The following is a 21,662-nucleotide window of genomic DNA, read 5'->3' on the forward strand; positions in this document are numbered from 1 at the left end:
ATCTGACCTCTAACACTTAATAATTACCTAACTATGTGACCTTGGGCAAGTCATTAACCTCACTGTCTTGCCAAAGCAAAAATGAAATATATATTATATTTTATTTTTTTGAAATATATATATATATATATATATATATATATTTTTGCAAGGCAAATGGGGTTAAGTGGCTTGCCTAAGGCCACACAGCTAGGTAATTATTAAGGGTCTGAGACCAGATTTGAACCCAGGTACTCCTAACTCCAGGGCCAGTGCTTTATGCATTGCGCCACCTAGCTGCCCCATGAAATATATATTTTAAAGGAAATTTTGGTAAAGTGTCTAATAGATACTCCAGCTTTCTTGGGCCTTCCAGACTGGTTAAACTTCCTCCATAAGAAATTTCTTCAGAACTCAAAGTTTACCTTCAAACTGAATTTTGGAGGATACAGAAGAATTTCCCCCCTAATGAAAAGTGAGGAAATTCAGAAGAATGAGTAGTACTCATTCCTTAAATAGGACTAGATACCTTTATTATATAAATGATCTCCATCACCTAAATTCCTAAGAGGGTGTATAAGGGGGTACCTCCTGAAAAAAAGATCCTTTACATATATGAGAATATTTGTATAAACTACATGATTTTGACTACCTTTCAGGAAATGACAATATAGCTGAACCCCAGCCATATAATTATATATGAACATAGGAAGCCAATGAATGATAATATAAGAGACTCTAATAGTGAGAGAAAGCCAACAAAGGCAGAGCTATGAAATGTTGGGATTCTTGAGCAATTATAATGATAACAACTATTTGATTTTTGCTTGTTTATTTCTTCATTTGCAATTTGAGATATCTACCACAATTTTAAAAAAAAATTTATGTATTTAAGAAAATGGGGTTAAGGTCACATAGCTAGGCAAATATAAGTGTCTGAGGTCAGATTTGAACTCAGGTCTTCCTGATTCCAGGGCCGGTGCTCTAACCACTGTACAACCAAGCTACCCCAGCTCCCACAATTTTGCAACACATCAGATCTTTTTTAAGACCTACTGACTTTTCTGGACCTACCAATCTGCCTTCTTGAATCTAAGTTAGTAAATGACATCAACTAGCTCTTGACTGATATTTTCTTGATTTATATTTTATTTTATGTTTCCAATTACATGTTATGAAAGTTTTCTGACATTCATCCACTTGCATATTTATACTACACAATTTTCTTCAACCCACCCCCAGCAGCAAACAGTATAGTGAACATTATACCTGTACATTTGTATTTAACATGTTTACATATCAGTCATTTTGCATATGAGGAATTAGGACTAAGGAAAAAAGAAAGAAAACCATGGAACAGGAAGGGAGAACATAAGAGAAAATTTTAAAAAGTGAACATAATGTTCATTCAGATTCTGTGGGGTTTTGGGGTTATTTTTGGTTTCTTTGTTTTTTTTCATCTGGATGTGGATGACATTGACTATAACAGGTCCCCCAAGGTTATCCTAGCTCTCTGAACTGCTGAGAGAGCTGCCATGCATCATGTTCATCAACTCATAATGTTGCTAATCTGTACAATGTTCTCTTGGTTCTGTTCCCTTTGCTCAGTATCAGTTTACTCTTGACTTGTTCAGTCATTCCCCAAATAATGGGTATCCCTTCAATTTCCAATTCTTTGCCACTGCAAAAAGTAGCTCTCAGTATTTTCAAATGCAGTGTTTTTTATTTTTTTCCCTGTAACTTAACGATTTCCTTAACCATTAGATACCTCAGATTTCATCCTTTCTTTACACACTTTATTAACCAAGGTTCCCATGGACTGAGGCAGAGTTGGGATCCATGCTTGTTTTCTTTGACAGAATATATGTTGATGATAATTCATGTATAATCTTTACTGTGTCAGATTGTTTTGCTGACTTGGAAAGTGAGAGGGAAAGAGAGGGAGGGAGATAATTTTACAAAAATGAATGTCAAACACTACATGTAATTGGAAAAAATGATATTAAGATTTTTTTCAAGAAAGATTTATTTTGAGTTTTACAATTTTTCCCCCATTCTTGCTTCCCTCCCCCCACCCCCCACAGAAGGCATTCTATTAGTCTTTACATTGTTTCCATGGTATACATTGCTCTCAGTTGAATGTGATGACAGAGAAATCATATCCTTAAGGAAGAAAAATAAAGCATGAGATAGTAAAATTATTAAGATTTTTTAAAAAGAGCATATGTTTCATACTTAGCTAGTACTGTTATCCAGTCCATCTTTGTCAGGCAGAATTCAACTTGGTATGAATTAAAATAAAAATCAAATGTTGAACAGCCCTTGAAATTTAGTCCCTAGGATAGGATCAGTATTTCCCTGATGGAACATCTTTCCTCCCAACCACAAAAAAGGAGAGACTTTACTTAAATGAAGACAAAATTGTCCCTTCAGAACTGATTGGTCCTGGCTCAACACCCTGGTTATTTAAAAGCATAGAAATATCCATGCTTCTTAGACTTGGTGAATTTCTAAAGATCACTTGAGACTTGCCCTGATTGTTGCCATGGAAAAATGCAATCAGCTAAAGGTTCAGGCAGAACATGAAAGAATTCATATAAAAGACCAACTCTAACCCAGAGAAATTTTAGTTTTTTGGGGTTTTTTTGTTTTTTTTAAGTTTTTGAAAGGCAATGGGGTTAAGTGGCTTGCCCAAGGCCACACAGCTAGGTCATTATTAAGTGTCTGAGATCGGATTTGAACCCAGATACTCCTGACTCCAGAGCCAGCGCTTTATCCACTGCGCCACCTAGCCGCCCTCCCCAGAGAAATTTTAGGAACAAAAAGATTTAAGTAGAAGTTAAGAGGAAAAAAGAGTAAAGACAGTATAAAGTCAGCAACAGCAACTGCATCAATGACATAAGCCACCATAGGGGAAAGGTATTCAACAGCAAGATCATAACAATCTCATACTCCTATAAATCAAGAGGATCAAGCAAAAACAAAACAAAATTCAAAATAAGTTTCACAAAGTGCAAATGGGAGACCGACTCATGGCTAATCTTGCCATATCCTAACATTCTGAAGGATATCCCTCCAACCATGGACAGCTTAGTCTCCACAGTCCCAAGAGAGAAGCATTCTCAAGGAATGTCTGCAAACACATCATCCCCTTAATATTGTAGGAAAGACTAAGTAAATATTTCCCTAATATTTCCCTTTAGAATGATGACCTGACAAGTTTCCATATAGAAAAAAGGGGGATTATGGAATCTTAACTAAAAGAATGCTGGAATTAGAGCTGTCTCCAATAGCTCTGTATGCATAGTCTTTAAACTTCTCAGGCATTTCAAACTAGCATTCTTGATTTGCTCAGTTCTACACAGGTCAAAACTAGTGCATGCATGAAGCAATTGGCTGTTTTTATAACTTATTCACAGTTGTCTCTAAATAGTTTCAGAAAGTTCAAGGTAAAGTAACTGACCTTGAACTTCTACTTCCAGTTGTCCTCAACCATAAACTGAGACATCAATTCATTCAGAGGTTTAGAAATTGCTAAAACTTTTTCTGCACTAACAGACATCAAATCCCAAAAAAGGCCTTAAGTCTTAAAAATTTTTTGGTAGTGAAGAATTAAGTATTGCCTCTAACTCCTCTGGATCAGTGTTTACATTTTGATTATATATTATGTGACCCAACTTAGAAGAAGAGAAACTAGGGACAGTTTATATAAGGTTTATATAAAATACTTGCTAGGAAAGAGGTAAGGGAGGAATTAGGTTGTATTAGGGAATGAAAGAGTGACACATAGGTTACACATATCTTCAGGGGTCAACTTAGTGTTTTCAAGTAATTTCTGTAAGTTAAACAAGTTTTTCCTTGTCACAGTGACCCTCCCAGTGTAGCCAAATCAACTCAATTCCATGGAAAGTCCCCCAATTTATTTTTGTACCTCCAGACCATTCCCTCTTGCCCGACATGAGCAAAGGATCATCTTGTGACTGCCTAATCAATGGAGATATTCCTTGATTCAACCAATTCATGACACTACTGACATATTGTTTTTGCTTCTTTTAGTATATGTCAAATGTCAACCAAAGGAATTATTCTATATTTTGTATAGGCATTCTAGAGTGTCAAGGTAATATACAGTATCAAATTCTATAAATACAAGGTCCTGGGGAGACTAGGTGGTGCAGTGGATAGAGCACCGGCCCTGGAGTCAGTAGTATCTGAGTTCAAATCCGGACTCAGACACTTAATAATTGCCTAGCTGTGTGGCCTTGGGTAAGCCACTTAACCCCTTTGCAAAAATCTAAAACATACACACACACACACACACACACACACACACACACACACACACACACGATCCTGGAATAAAGGGGCATCTCAGATTTCAGGATCTGAGATTCAGATGGGAAGTTCAGGAGATCTGGAGTCTACTTTATTAGAGGGGGTGGGATCCCTATTGGTGAAAACCCTTAAGCAGTAAAAGTCGTGAACAATGTGAATTTCCTAGCAAAAGTCTCTACCATTAAAAACCGTCAATAATGTGTTTCCTAGCAAAAGTTTCTTTCTGTGAAAACCATAATAATAATAAGATAGCCCCTATCAATGAAATCCACAAATAATGTAAACCAAGATTAATGTAAGTCAAAATACTTGTATGACCACAATGACTAGTTGAAAGCCTTGCATGCTTGGGACTTCAGTCCAAACAGCACTGATAGGGCACCCCTCATCTATATATCCCTTATTATCTCTTCTCTTTCTGTGCTGATCTTTCTGACTCCCATTCCATTGTTGTACTATATTATTGTTTTGTTTTCTTTTTTGGAATTAAATTGTGTTTTATTCCTGTGGCCAAAAAACAAGACCTTTTTATACCAGTATCTCTTCTGCAGAACCAATATTATGTTTGAGTTAGGAAAATAAGAGAGAGCCAAGCCCTCTGCCCAGGCAACCACTGAACTGGCCTTAGTTCAGTGGTGGGGGAAAAAGAGAGATGGGCAGTCCTGTTCCCCCCACCCAGCACAGAAGGAGGGACTGAGAAGCTGCCTTATGATAATTACAAATGGGAGAGGCCACTCCAAGAGGGCAGTTTAGAGAAGGAAGGTGATAATGGGAGAGCATTGTTGGAGAGGAAGTAATCCTGGAACTCTTCCAGATAGCTATGATGCTTCCCTTTAACTCATATTATTTGGAAGAGAGCCACTGGGAGGCACTGGGTCATGATGGTAAATCAATCCAGGACCCCACTTCATATGTATAATTGGGACATGACACCAGCAAGAAGAGTCATGTGAAGGGATTTTGGTTGGATAAGGTATCTTCCAGGTCTTAGAACTTGCAAGTGCCTTAGAACACTGTGATTGGAGAAGTTACCAGAGCAAAAAAAATGCCAAGTGTTAGTTTCACATGACCACCACATGGTGGGGGATTGTAGAGAGGATGGTTGATTTAATAGGCCATCCAGGCAGCAAAGCCCCAGGACTAGGTACAATTCTTGAAGATATTATGCAGGGGCATTATCCCATGAGACAAACAGTGAACAAATAGTATCTCCAGTAAGTGCTTGATGTAGTGGAATGAATAATAAATACAGACAAGAAGAACCACAGTGTGCTGGCTAGATGTGAAATCATACTTGTGATCATAGACGAAAGATTCCCAGAAGCATAATAGTAGGTAAATGAGGAAAGAACCCATATACTCTGTCAGGAACACCATCACCCAGGTGATCTGGGCTCCCAGATCCAGGAAGTAAAGTGTAGCTGTGGTTCCCATAGGCAGATTCTACAAAATGTCCTCATCCTTCAAAGACTTGCCTTAGGATACAGTCGCAGGGAAAGCTGGGCAGTATAACACTGGGGATGTGATTTTGTGAAAGGGTTCTTGATCTCAGCAATGGTAGCATTGGGTTTCACCTTATCCAGGAAACACAACTTTTCCATTGTCTTGGCATCCAAAATCTCATAGTGCTTCATGGCTCCCTCTCACACTCTGACTGCTATCTTGTGATGTATAATTGTAATGGCATACTATTATTTTATAAGAAATAATAAGCAAGAGGATTTCAGAGAAACCTGGAAAGGCTTACATGAATTGATGCAAAGTAAAGTGAGTAGATACAGAAGAATGTTTTATTTTATGCTATTTCTTTATCTTTTTGCATGTTCTTTGAATTTTCCCTATTACATACACAGATAGTTTTCAACATTTATCTTTTTGTAAGCTTTTGAGTTCTACATTTTCATGATAGTGAATAATCTGATATAGGTTATAGTTGTTCAATCATGTACATTAATAATTTTCCATATTAGTCATGATGTGAAAGAAGAATCAGGGGAAAAAACATGAGAAAGAAAATAAAAACCTAAAACAAATTTAAAAAAGTAAAAATAGTATGCTTTGGTCTGCATTCAAACTCCATAGTTTTTCCTTGGGATATGTATGGCATTTTCCATCACAAGTATTTTAGAAGTGCCCTTGATCATAGAACTACTAAAATTAATTAAATACATCATGGTTAATCATCACACAATGTTGCTATCAATGTGTTCCAGGAGAACATTTTAAAGAGTAACAGAAACATTTTGCAATGAACAAGTGTAAATGACTTTGCTCTTATCAGCAACACAATAATCCAAGACAATTTGAAAAGATTCATGATAGAAAATTCTATCCACATCCAGAGAAAGAACTGATAGAGTCCGAATGCAGATTGAAACATACTATTTTCACTTTTATGGGTAGTTTTTTCTCTTTTGTTCTTTTTCTTCATTCACAACATGATTAATTTGGAAATATGTTTCATATGATTACATATATATATATATATATATATATATATATATATATATATCCTACATCAAATTGCTTGTCTTCTCAATGAGGGGGAGAGAGGAAGCAAAGAGGAAGAGAATTAGGAAATCAAAATTTTAAAAAACAAAGCTTAAAAATGTTTTTACATATAATTGAAAAACTAATTGAATAAAAATTTTAAAAAAGAAATAGGAAGTTTAATTTTCTCTAATACAGCAAGGTTATATAACAAGGAGTTTGGCTTCTTTGAATTTGGTTCCCTTTTTTTCCTTATAGAAACTTACTTAGTTACCAAGACATGATAATCTAAGTGGTTAACAGAAATTTGGAATGTTCTCAACTGCTCATTATGGGGTTTTTATGCCTTACATGACAAGAAGTTGCATCAAGGATATAGCTGCTAATCAGGCCAAGTGTCACTTTGACTTGGTCATTTGGACACAGTCAACACATCATTATACATTAGGCTCATCTGTAGAAAATGAGCTAAAATCTCATAAGCTCCTTCCCAGATATAACCTATCATGGGATCTTAATTGATCCCATGATTATCCACTCAATATGTCCCAATCCATCTGCCAAAATCTCTTTTTCCCTGAAAGCAACATCAAGAAAATGATACAGATAAAAAAAGAAAAAAAGAAAAAATAAATAAAAAAAGAAAATGATACAGAATCTATGGCCCCTTAGAGGGGTCTGTGGAAAGACTATTGCCCTTCATATAAGATGAATAAGAACTCTCTTGAACTCTGCCCCACTCACTCATCTAGGGAATCAGAATTACCACTAAGTCAGCTGAAGAATCTCCATCCTTCCAAGTAAATACATACCTATCATTATTATATAGCAACATTTTCACTTCACCTACATAATTAGAAAACACAGAACCTCCCCAACTTATTATCTTTTGGTCCCCCAAACTTTTTCTGGAAAAGAGTTGTCCAAATCATTATAAAGGAAAGAAAACTAGCCAATTGAAGTGGACATGAGTTACTTTTCCAGGATGTAAAGAGACCTCTGAGGGAACAAGAAACTTAAGTCAGATCAAATGTCTTCACTAGGGGATGAATTAAGAAAGAACTGGAAAGGGTCAACTAAAACTATGTCCAAAAAGAACTATATCCATAAGAGAAGCATAGCAATGCAGTTGATTAGGAGGGGATAAATTTCTTCCTGAGATGGGAGGGTGCCATTTTTGTCAGTTAGTAGTGTCCTATTTGTGTTAGGTGATCAAATTGGCACAAGAAGCCCAGTTGGATACCCACCTTGTATTTAGAGGGATTACATGGTCATATATTCAGCACAATAGAGACTTACCACCCCATTGTTTATATTGGCACTGGATCCCCTACCTAATAACTGCTGTAATAATGACTCCAATCTGGTTCTCTCTGAGGGATTAGGCTCCAATCTGGTTCTCTCTGAGGGATGCTGATATGCTCAAGAAACAACTTCATGTAGCAAAATTCTTTCACTAGTCCTAGCTAAAAAGGGAAATTTTTTAAATTGTCCAGTCTTAAACTCTCCAGGCCCCAGACCACTTAGCCAGGCCCATAAGATATCTTCCCTTTCCCATCTTGCAAGGCTTTCACATGCAACCATCAGCCTGGAGCTCAACCCACCAGAAGGACTTGCCAGTATACCATTCTTTAGAGTACCCCCTTCAATTGGATCAGTAATTGTTGAAATTCACTTGCATATGCCTCTCTCATAGTAATCATTAAGGTAAAATGACATTCTTTAGGGAACAAGTCCTTATTAGGTGGGAAGTCATTAAAACATAAGAGGGTCTAGGGTTCTAGAATGGAGACCTTTATCACTAGCTTAGTCACTATCTAATATCAGAAGGGTGCAGGTAAGCTTGATTTTTATTATATCATTTCCATTAGCGATAGAAGATTCTTGTGGTCTACTAATCTTGTACTACCCAATCCTTAACAAAGGGTGATTGGGTGACCTTATTTCCAAAGCAACTAGGACCCAATAGTAGGTGAATAAATCCATTTCAAAGGTAGTATAGTGAATGACTTCTCTGAGGAATTTAGAATTTCATAAACCTAACAGGTTTTCTCTGGTCACTTGTTTATGTCTTCCGGATTCTCCACTTAATCTGGTCTTCTTGAACAGATACTTTCAGATTTATTGGTCTTGAAAGGTCTTGAGAATTTAAAGGGAGAAACTGCTGGATAGCCTGCTTTATGTTTTCTACATCTGTAGTCAATTCTTGGCCCCACATGAAAGAGGCAGACTAGCAGGTGACTCAGTAAATAATGGGTATCAGAATTACCCATTGAGAAATATGGATTCTCCAAAATCTAGAGAGTTCTATAAGTCTCTTGTTATCTTTCTTAGATTATGGGGAAACAAGTGGCAGTGACTCATTCAATATTGTGTCTGGAATCTTGTGGGTTTCCCTACTCAGTATATTCCCCAAAACTTGATTGAGCAGGTCAGACTCTGAATTTTCTTAAGATTTCCTATCCCTTCACTACTGAACTGTTAGTAGAGTTATGAGATGATCCAACCATTCTGGAGAGCAATTTGGAAGTCCAAATTTATGACCCAAAGGGCTATAAAACTATGTATATACTTTGATCCAGCAATATCATTATTAGTTTTGTATCTCAAAGAGATCATTAAAAAGGGGAAAAGACCCAAATGTGCAAAAAATTTTATAGCATCTCTTTTGTAGTGGCAAAGGATTAGAAATTGAAGGGATATTTATCAATTGGAGAATGGCTGAACAAGTTGTGATTTATGAACATAATAGAATATTATTGTTCTATCAGGAATGTTGAGCAGACAGATTTCAGAAAAACCTAGAAAACTTACATGAACTGGTGCTGAGTAAAGTAAAGCAGAGCCAAGAGAATATGTAAACCTTAACAGAACATTATGAGATGATCAACTCTGATAGACTTAGTTCTTTTTAGTAATATAGTACTAAAAGACATGATGGAAAATGTCATCCACATTTAGAGAAAGGACAATGGAGTCTGATGTAGATCAAAGCATACTATATTCACTTTTTAAAATTTATTTTTTATTTTTTTCTTTCTAATGGTTTTCCCTTTTTATTCTGATTCTTCTTTTACAACATAACTAATATGGGAATATGTGTAACTTGCTATCTTAGGGAGGTGGAAGGGAAGGGTGAGAGGGAGAAAAACCGCAAAAATTAATCTTGAAAATTATCCGTGAGGAATGTGGGGGTGTTTGGTTTCTGCAAGAATGTGAAGGGAGATTGTTAGTTTACATTACAAAGACTGGGGTCTGTCTGTATTGGTGTCTATGGGCAGGTATGTAAGTGTAAAATAAAAGAATTGGCCCCAATCTGATCAAAACCTGAGATTATATCAGGCCTGCCCAATCTAGTTTTGAGTTAATCTAGGGTCTGTGTCCTCCTTTGTGCCTGCTCAAGGAGGTTACTGTTTACTCTCCTGTGCTCAATAGTATAATGAACAGGGCAAGGAAAAATGTGTGGAGGTGAATGTATCAATTAGATTGAGACCCTGGCCAATGACTGGCATAAAAGGGGAGGAATAAGCCTTTCAAATTGCATATAAGACCCAGCATTGCCATGATTGGGGCCCCTTTCCTTAAGAGAGGTGGTCCTTGGGGCAGGTAGGTAGCACAGTGGATAGAGCCCTGGCCCTGGAGTCAGGAGAACCTGAGTTGAAATCTGGCCTCAGACACTTAACAATTGCCTAGTTATATGACCTTGAGCAAGTCACTCTTAACCCCATTGCCTTAAATAAATATTTTTTTTTTAGTTTTTGCAAGGCAATGGGGTTAAGTGGCTTGCCCAAGGCCACACAGCTGAGTGTCTGAGACCAAATTTGAACTCAGGTACTCCTGACTCCAGGGCCGGTGCTCTATCCACTGCGCCACCTAGCTGCCTAATAAATGATTTTTTTTAATAAAAGAGAGGTGGTCCTTTTATTATGTCTTAATAAAAGTCATTTTGATCACTCTGGACTAAATATTTATAATGATGAGACATTGATAATATTATCATTATATATTATAATTGGAAAAAACAAACAAATAAATAAATGGATTTCCTATTCCTTGTTCCACATATTAGTTACAACCTATCTAGGACCTTTGACACTATATTCCAACTGGTCCAGTCAATTTTATATCATCAGTGCATCTGTCAGGTAGTTATCAAGGGAAGAAATCCAGGCTGTTAATAGCTATATAAATAAATGCTCCAAATATTTAATAATAAGAGAAATGAAAATGAGAATGAACTATTTTACACCCATCAGATTGGTAAAGCTGCCAGAAAAGGAAACTGATAAATGTTGGAGAGGTCTAAGAAAACAGGTACATAGTTATATGGTTTGTAGAGCCTGAATTGGTCCAGTCAGTTTGGAAAGCAAATTGGAACAATGCTCCCAAGTTATAAAGTTCTATACTCTTTGACTTGGGGAAATTAGGTATCACAATTTTTCAGCAGTTTCCAGATCTGACCTCATTATTTATCACCATACATCTTTCCAAATTTTTTATAATTCTTTTCAACAATTTTATAATGTCCTTATTTGTGAATGCTCAGAAATGCTCTAGAATTAGAAGACCCAGTGCTTTGTTCAATTATTATTGAAAATTGTGTTCAGCAAACTAATAATGCTAAATAAAAAACCAATTATACAGTACCATACTGTAGCAAAATAATAATAAAATGATAGGCAAATGCAGGTGATGATCAATACTACTACAAAGCAACATACAATAACTAAACAATTACAAATAGCAAGAATGTCACAACTTATGTAACAATTAACAAAGGAACAGGTACACATTGTTTAGTCAATACCACATGCAAATAAGCATGCAAATATACCAAGTTAAGAGAGTTCAGATCAAAGTACAACAGTTAGCATACATATTAGCAAATAATATTCAACAAGTCAGCACAAATAAGTATTCAAATAAGAATTTTAAAAAATTCTAGGGGCAGCTAGGTGGCACAGTGGATAGAGCACCGGCCCTGGAGTCAGGAGTACCTGGGTTCAAATCTGACTTCAGACACTTAATAATTATCTAGCTGTGTGGCCTTGGGCAACCCACTTAACTCCATTGCCTTGCAAAAACCTAAAAAAAAAATTTCTAAAACTTTGAATAGCTAATGACCCGCCATTTCTGGAGAATCCTATACTCTTGCAACAATAACAAATTGAGATCAGAGTTCACAACCTTATTTTTCACTGGACAACTGGCATATCTAGCTATTTGTAGAGGAGAGTCATCAGATATTTCCCTTCAGTATTAGTCATAAATAGTGAAAGGGGATGAATGGCAACTTTACTTCTGTTCCTACATAGGCAGGACAATTGCCAAATGTCATACTCTCTCTCATTCTTTTTTCAGGACCCCTTCTATGCCTTTTTCTGAAGGGAGCCAAGATCAAGTACAGGGCATACTCCCACAAGACTGAGGGACCAGGGAAACTTGTAACCTTGGGAATTTAGGGAGTGCTGAGGGTCTCAGCCTGTTTCAAGTTACTCCCAGGAACCATTATCACAGTACTCACTGGGTTGGGCTGGAAGCAGATTATGCTGACAAGACTCTCTTTGACTTGTCCCTTCACTTCCCTACATGAGGGCTTCACATGCTGTCCAGACATATTTAGGGGAACAAAGGAGAGGTAGGAGGGGGGCTGTGTAAGAAGGGGCTCCGAGATGTAACTGCTTAAAGGAGAGGCCTCAAAATGTAACTGCCACAGGTAGCAATAAAGACTGCTTGCATAGACTCTCCTTGTCTCTGGTCTTCTTAGACTCTTCACTGGAGACTGCTGTTGGTCAACATGCCTGGGGATGCCCAGAAGGCTGGTTAAGTCACAGGTAGGCTCCCTGTAGAGAGCTGGGGCCAATGAAAATCCCATTAAGTGATGCCCAAACAGGGACCAGAGGAGTCTATGGGGAATATCCCGTGATAGAGTGAAGGAATACCCTTACCATAGGTAGCGCTGAAACGGTTTAGGAAGATGGGGAACCATGTTATTAAGAAGATAAGGAGATACTGTTAGCAGGTATATAAGGCTGTAAAAAGTCAGGGAGTAACAATCCATCTTAAGGATGTGAGGAGTTTTGTGGACAAAGTTTGGATAACATCCCCTGGGTGGAAAAAATTGGACCGTAGTAGGGGAGCAAATGACTGCCTGTGAGCAATCAGATCCTAGCCTGTTAGAGGGCCTTGATTTTGTCATCTGGGGACTTGTTAAAGCAGCTCTGAAGGGACATAGCTGACTGCAGTTCAGGTTTACCCTCAGACAGAAACTGAATGTGATCTGTCAGGGTCTAGTTTTCCAACTGTGCCCCCAATATTTTGTGCCCTAGTTACAAAGGCTTGTATCCTGAACTTTCACAGCTTTCTCAGGCTCTTGAAAGATTGCTGGTACAGATGAAAAACTTTATTTATTATATTTATTTTATTTTTGTACAAATGATTTTTTATATATCACTAAAATATTCTGATTTAAGAGTAAACATAAAACCTCCTCCCCCCCAAAAAATAGACCCTCATGAGCAACAAAGGAAAGAGGATAAAATTTAAAAACATAATAATAATAATAATAATGGCTGCTAGGTAGCACAGTGGATGGAGCACTGGCCCTGGAGTCAGGAGTACCCCAGCTCAAATCTGGCCCCAGACACCCAATAATCATCCACCTGTGTGTCCCTGGGCAAGCCACCACAACCCCATTGCCCTACAAAAACCAAAAACCAAACCAAAATAAAATAAATATAATAATAATAATAATAATAATAATAATAATAATAATGGCAGCCAGATGGTGCAGTGAACAGAGCATCAGTCCTGGAGTCAGGAGCACCTGGATTCAAATCTGGCCTCCAACACCCTACAATCACCCAGGTGTGCAACCCTGGGTAAGCCACCCAACCCCATCTGCCCTGCAACCCCCCCCAAAAAAATAATAATAATAATAAATGGGCTTCAGTCTGTGTTTCAACACCACCAGCTCTGTCACAGGTGGATTTCTTTAGGATAAGTCCATCACAAAAACTACTTCCATATTTTTCCACTGTTGCCATTGCTGATTGCAACTCCCTCCATTACCATATAGTATATTTTCTCCCTCCTTTTCACTCTGTCCCTCTTCTTAAAGGTGCTGTAAGGTAGCTGAGTGGTGGAGCAGACTGATCACTGACCCTGGGGCCAAGAGGCCCTGAGCCCACATACTACTCCTAAGGCAGAAAATGTGTTATATCTGACCACTCTCCCCCATAGTCCACCCTCTCCTCCATCACTCACATCTCCCCCTTCCCCGTCCCCCTTCTCTCCTTCTTACTCTAGATATCTATACCCCATTGAGTATATATGCTGTTTCCTCTCTGAGCCACCTCTGATGAGAGCAAAGGTTCCCTCATTCCCCCTCACCTTTGCCCCCTTCCATATCATTGCAATAACTCATTGTAATAAAAAAAATCTTATTATATGAAATATCTTAGCCTATTCTACCTCTCCTTTCTCTTACTCCCATTATATTTCCCTTTTAGCCACTGACTCTATTTTTACAATATATTATATATTCAAATTCAGCTCTCTCCTTGTGCTTCATCTATAAAAGCTCCTTCTACCTGCTCTATTAAATAAGAAGTTTCTTATAAGTATTATCAGTATCATTTTTCTATGCAGGAATATGTGTATTTCATCATCATTAAGTCCCTCATATTTTACCCTTCTTCTTTACTCTCTATGCTTCACCCTGAGTTCTGTATTTGAAGATCAAACTTTCTTTTCAGCTCTGGCCATTTTAACAGGAACATTTGAAATTCCCCTGGTTCATTGAAAGCCCATCTTTTTCCCTGGGAGAGGACGTTCAGTTTTGCTGGGTAGTTGATTCTTGGTTGCATTCCAAGCTCTTTTGCCTTCTGGAATATTATATTCCAAGCCCTATAAGCCCTTAATGTAGTTGTTGCTAAGTCCTATGTAATCCTGACTGCAACTCCACGATATTTGAATTGTGTCCTTCTGGCTGCTTGGAATATTTTATCTTTGACTTGGGAGTTCTGGAACTTGGATATAATATTCCTGGGGGGGTTTTTGGATCTCTTTCTAGGGGAGATCAGTGGATTTTCTCAATTTCTATTTTGCCCTCTGCTTCTAGGATATCAGGGCAATTTTCCTGTAGGAATTCTTTAAAAATGATGTCAAGGCTCTTTTCCTGATCATGACTTTCAGGTATCCCAATAATTTTTAAATTATCTTTCCTGAATTTGTTTTCCATATCAGTTGTCTTTTCAATGAGATATTTCACATTTTCTTCTAATTTTTCATTCTTTTTGTTTTGAAGTATTGTCTTGACTTCTTGTAAAGTCAGCAGCTTCCTTTAGTTCCATTCTACATCTGAAGGATTTGTTTTCTTCAGATTGCTTTCTTATTTCTTTTTCCATCTGGCCAATTCTGCTTTTTAAAGCATTCTTCTCCTCAATAATTTTTTTGAACTGTTTTATCCATTTGACCTATGCTGGTTTTTAACATGTTATTTTCTTTAGTATTTTTTTGGATCTCCTTGACTAAGCTGCTGACTTCCTTTTCATGTTTTTCCTGAATCTCTCTCATTTCTTTTCTCAATTTTTCTTCTATCTCCCTCACTTGATTTTCAAAATCTTTTTTGAGCTCTGTAAGCCTGAGCCCAATTTTTGTTTTTCTTGCAGTCTTTAGATGCTGGAGCTTGTACTTCCTCATCTTCAGATTGAGTATTTTGATCCTTCTTGGGATCATAGACAATGTATTTTTCAATTATGTTCCTCTTTTCTCTCTGTTTACTCATTTCCCCAGCCTATGCCTGGTTGTGGGGTGCTTCCTGATCTTTTGAGTATTATTGGGACACCCCCCACAAGGCTCTCAGTGTGTGAGGCTCTGTCTTCCCTCTGGTCTGTGAATGACCACACACATACCCCTATGCCATGAGGCTGAGGTGGGGGGGGCACCTTGCTGTTCTATGTGGGGCCTAGACTGCGATCAGGATCTGAATGTGGTCAGAGTCCTGTTCCAGATACAGAAGACAGACTTTAGAAATCTCTCTCCACATCCCTACCTTTGGTGGGCTGAGCACTCAAGGCTCAGTTGCCTGGGGGCTCCTGCTTAGTGGCTCTGCCTGCTTCTGTTTCCTGGATCTAGGCTGTAGCAGCCATGCTGCTCATTGAGTGTCTTCAGGACTGAGTTTCACGTGCTTGCTCTGGCAGAGGTTTCCTCACTGATCTTCCAAGTTGTGCCTGGTGCTCCCTGAGATGCAGGTCAGGAAACTGCCCACACTGCCATGAGCTTGGCTCCCAGGCACCCTGGGTCTGGAGACACCTCCAGGAGGCTGAAGGTCCTTCACTTTGTCGGGCCACCCCTCTAACCCTGTGAAGTGGAGCCTTTCCGCTATTTTCCAGGTTATCTTAGGCTGGAGAATTGCCTCACTGGATCCCTCCATGGGTTCTGTCTCTTGAAAATTTGGAGTCCATATTATATAAGTTTTGAAATATTATATAGAGAGAGAATCTAAGAGAGGCTCTTCTCCTGTCACCATCTTGGCTCTGCCAAGATGAAAATCTTGAAGAGGAAACAGGGTTGAAAGAAAAAACAGGGCTAGTTGAGAAATCAAAAGTACCCATGCAATCAGCTGATGGGGAACTGGATAAAGGAGATGGTCCCCTGCTTTCTAGCTTGTGAAAAGCCCTAGAAAAGGCTTGTGAGAAGGGGGAAGATCTGACAAGATGGCTCACTGCTTTTCCTGTAATTGAAGAGTCAAGCCCAATAACCCCCAGTGCAATAATAGAGTGTTCAGAGCCATTGATTGGAAGATAGTGAAGGCATTAAAGGAAGAGGTTACTGCTTATTCTCCTACTTCCATTTATGTTCTCATGCAATTAGAAACTTTGGCTGGTCAATTTATACTCACTCCCAATGACTGGAAGTCCCTGACTAAAGCAGTTCTGACACCTGGGCAAACAGTGGTGTGGAAATCAGAATTTAGGAGCACAAGTAAAGAGGAGGCTCAAAAGTTGGCGGGAGGCACAGGGAGAAACTATTTGGTGATTTTCAATCAGATGGTTGGAGAGGGAATCCACAGTCTCAATGCTCAGCAACTCAATTATAATTCCCCAGAATATGTCAGGATTGCCACATGTGCCCAGTGGGCATGGAGAAAGATAGTGACAGAAAAGGGAGAGGGAAAGGGAATGGCATAGCTTAAACAAGGGGTCAATGAGTCATTTTCAGATTTTGTTGCCAAGATGCAAGAGGCTGTACTCTGATCTATGGGAGATGTTCCTGGAGCAGATCAGGTGATAAAATTTATGCTTAGGGAAAATGCCAATCATGACTGTCAAAAGGCTATGATAGATTTGAAAAATAATGCAAGTATTGTTTTTTGGGGTTTTTTGGCAAGGTAAATAGGGTTAAGTGACTTGCCCAAGTGTCTGAGGTCAGATTTGAACTCAGGTACTCCTGACTCCAGGGCCAGTGCTCTATCCACTGTACCACCTAGCCACCCCAAAGAATGCAAGTATTCAGGACATAGTAAACAGATGTGTTAAAGTGGGCTCACAGGCTTATGCTACAGAAATGATGGCTGGGGCTATCCAGGCAGGAGCCAGGCCTAAAGAACAATGGTGCTTTGCTTGTGGCCTGGGAACATAAAGAAAGACTGCAGGAAAGCCAGGGAATGCCCTCTTCCAGAAAGGCAAAAATGTTTTAATTGTAGGAGACCAGGACATTATGCTAAACTATGTACAAAACTGTCAGGAAATGGGCCAGAGGGGCCCCTTGCATAACCTCATTGTACAAACCTAACCTGCCACCTTGACCAGTGAATACTAGGACTTAATAGCTCAGCAGGGTTCCAACTACCCATGTACAGCTCAAAAGATTATGGAGTACTCCCTCATGCTGTAGTACATGTATGTATTCAATCTCCCACACAAAAGTTCCTTGCACTGAATAACCCTCAATACAATCCAGGTAGTATTCATACCCATATAGTAAACCCTGGGGACAAGTTTATAGTATTTTCTAATCTGTATGCAGTACCCGTTCACCTTTAGCATTTGGACGGGTATTAGATAGAGGCACTTCTGCTGTTCCACCCCAGATAAGCTTAGTACAACAAATTGGCCAGGAAAAACCAGAATTGAAGGTGAAGTTAAATGGGAAATGGTTCCAAGGGCTGATTGATATGGGAGCTGACCCATGTGTCATTGCCTATCATAATTGGCTCCCTGAATGGGAAGTGCAGGAACTTGAGCTTGTGGAATGGGGGGAATGCAGAGTGCCTTGGAATCAAAATATGCATCCAGTGTTTGTGATAAAGAAAAAAGAAATCGGGTATGTTCAGAATTTTGCTGACCTTAGAGCAATCAATCAATCTATGCATCCCACAGGAGCCCTGTAGCCAGGTCTCCCCTCTCCAAATATGATTCCTGATCATTGGCATATGTGGGTCATAGATATTAAGGATTGTTTCTATAGCATCTGCTTAAATTCCAGAGATTGTGAAAGATTTGCCTTTCCCATTCTCACTGTTAATATGCAAAAGCCAATGAAGCGTTATCAGTGGAAAGTGCTTCCAAAAGGTATGGCTAATAGCTCCACCTTGTGTAAGTGGTTTGTTTCTCAAGGCTTAGAGAAATCTCAGCAAGAATATCCTGAAGCCATTCATTATATGGATGATGTTTAAGTAGCACATCCCAAGAGAAAAATTTTACAGGACATAGGGAAGCAGATTACAAGGCTCTTACAACAACTGGGGCTTTATATAGCTCCAGATAAAATACAGACTGATGCCCCCCTATACTTATTTAGGATATGTTACGGATGATAAAAAGATCACACAAAAGGCACCATCTGTTGCCACAGAAAAGGTAAAACATTAAATGACTTTCAAATCTTAATAGGACAGTTACACTGGCTAAGAAGCCATACTTGCATTCCTCCTGGACTCATGAATCCCTTATATGACATTCTGCAGGGAGATCCTGACCTTAGGTCTCCTAGACATTGGACTCCTGCAGCAAAACAGGCATTGGCAGAGATCCTAAAACACACAGAAACAGGAAAACTGACAGAGTACAATGATCAGACTCCTTTAGAGATCACAACACATATGACCTTATTGGAGTCATACACCAATCCTTTCAGGTACTAGAGTGAGTATATCCCAACAGCAGACAAAAGAAAACACTTAAAAAGACTCAAGAGGATGCAGTCCTATTATTGACCAGGGACAGTCAATGAGCCATGACCCTTTCTGGATTAACACCAATCATTTGGCTTCCCCTAAAAATTGAAATCTATGAACATCTTAGGACCTCCTTTGAAGCTTAGTACCTGGTATCCTCCTGGGCTAAGGTATGTTGTGCCTCTTACCTACTGCTTACAGCACAAGTTCATAGAACTTGGGGGCTGGTAACACCTAATTTCACCGCCCCAGTACCTGTACAAGGAAAAAAATGTTTTTACTGATGCCACTAAGAACAAAAAGGCAGCTATTTATTGTCCTCAAGATTTTTCGTTGCAGGCCATTGAGACACCATATACATCCACCCAACGAAATAAGCTATATGCTATTCTAATGGCCCTACAGAATTTTGATGAAGCTGTTAATATTATTTCTGATAGTGAATATGCTGTAAAGATCATGCAAAAACTTGAAACAGTCTATATTGAAAACAGAAATACAACTTTAGAACTATTACACCAAGCACAGGCAATTATTTGGAACAGGTCTGCCCCCTTTTACATTCTACATGTTCAGTTCTATGCTTCAGGACTGGGACCAATCTTTGAAGGCAATCAGATAGTAGACTAAGCATTAATTACCCTTTCAGCATTCACACTCACCTTTGATCTTATGGCTGCCCATGAATGTTTTCACTTGCCATCTTGCTTTAAGATGTTTGTATGCTATTAGTAAACAAGAAGCCACACAGATTGTTAAAAGGTATCTCCAGGGGCAGCTAGGTGGCGCAGTGGATAAAGCACTGGTCCCGGAGCCAGGATTATCTGAGTTCAAATCCGGTCTCAGACACTTAATAATTACCTAACTGTGTGGCCTTGGACAAACCACTTAACCCCGTTTGCCTTACAAAAACCTAAAAAAAAAGTGTAAGAAAGAGTGACAATGTTTTACTGAGGAAATAAAATAAGAACACAAGGCAGAGTCATCTTCTCAAGAAGCTGCCTCAGTCCTAGTATCCTTGACCTCAATACCCCACTCCTTAAACTAGCTGTCCTTCTTTGTCCCACTCCTTCCTTTCTGTTGACTCCTTCCTATACCACCCCTCTCTACCTCTTTTTCCTTCCTCTTTCCTTGTCTCTTTCTAAGGATTCTGTTTCTGTCACAATTGACCCACATACAGACTTGAGCTCCCTGAGCAGAACCACCAACACCCCATCCCAGACTGACTCAACTGCAGATGGAGAGGGTCAGGTTGTATCTGCTATTAGTTGTATTAGTTGTAGCTTCTATTAATGCTGCTTTACCCCACCAACTCCACACCCCCTTCCTCTCCTCATTCTTACAAGTCTGGACAGAAAGGAGAGGTCAGTATATTTAATTTGGAATAACTATTAATTAGGCAGCCAAGCATTTTGTAATTTGCTAATGGGTATTATAGTATTTTCTGATCTGTATACAGATAACCAGAAACCCCACTTGTGTGTTCAACAGGAACATAAACCACTGCATATCTACCAAAAGTTTTTGTAATCACTAAACATCTTTTTTGGTATTGTTTTTGGGTTTTTTTTAAAGAAAGATTTTATTTATTTTGAATTTTACAATTTTCCACCTAATCTTGCTTCCCTCCCCCCACCCCCCACAGAAGGCAGTTTGTTAGTCTTTACATTGTTTCCATGGTATACATTGGTCTAAATTGAATGAATCACTAAAAATCTTAATGAACTTTTTTTCTAAGGAGTTGTCTCACAAACTTCTTCCTACATTGGGATTAGGCATAGACAGTAGAGATTTCTATCTCCTTTTGGGAGAATGAGAGATTTGGAGCTCTTTGATCTCCTAGAGAACACCTAAATTTTGTGATATGCCAAATAATGAAGAGAATCCCCTGGGTTTGGAAAGTAACACCAATGTCTTTAACAATATTGTGAGCAGTCTGGGAAATGATTGAATTGTAAAAGAAAGTAGGGTAGTCTAAGAATATGGTTTGAAAGATTCAGAAAGAGAAACAAAGCTTGAGTAACAATACAACAATCACAGACAATTCTAAAAGACTTCCAATGGAAAATGTCATCCACATCCAGGGAAAGAACTATGGAATCTGAATGCAGATCAAAGCATGCTATCTTCACCATTTTAAAATTTGTTTTTTCACCTTTTCTTTTTCATGGTTTTTCTCTTTTTTGTTCTGATTTTTCTTTCATAATGTGACTAAATTCGAAATTAGGGGCAGCAAGGTGGTACAGAGGATAGTGCACTACCTTTGGAGTCAAGTGGATGGAGTTTGAATTTGACCTCAGACACTTGATATTTACTACCTCCTTGACCTTGGGGGCAAGGCACTTAACCCTGATAGTCTCACATTCAGGGTCATCTCCAGGCAACCTGATTCATATCTAGCCATTAGATCCAGATGGCTCTGGAGGAGAAAGTGAGGCTGGTGACTTGGCACAGCGCCCCCTCGCTCAGATCCAGTTCATGTGCTTATCATGGCATCACTTCCATGTCATGGTCTTCTTTGAGAATGAAGGACAAACAGCAATATGGAAATATATGTAAGACAATTATACATGTATAATAACCTATATCAGATTACTTGCTATCCTAGGGTGGGAGGAGAGAAAAGTAGGAGGCAGAAAACTTTACAAAAATGAATGTTGTGGGGCATCTAGGTGGA

At 38.7% G+C, this 21,662-nt stretch overlaps 1 pseudogene; it reads right to left on the reverse strand.

Moving 5' to 3' along the window:
• Positions 1 to 5,063: 5,063 nt before the first annotated feature.
• LOC141519994 (very-long-chain enoyl-CoA reductase pseudogene) lies at positions 5,064 to 5,948 on the reverse strand (annotated as a pseudogene).
• Positions 5,949 to 21,662: the final 15,714 nt, after the last annotated feature.

The sequence above is a fragment of the Macrotis lagotis genome, chromosome 4 (assembly GCF_037893015.1).
Source record: "Macrotis lagotis isolate mMagLag1 chromosome 4, bilby.v1.9.chrom.fasta, whole genome shotgun sequence".
NCBI lineage: Eukaryota > Metazoa > Chordata > Mammalia > Peramelemorphia > Peramelidae > Macrotis > Macrotis lagotis.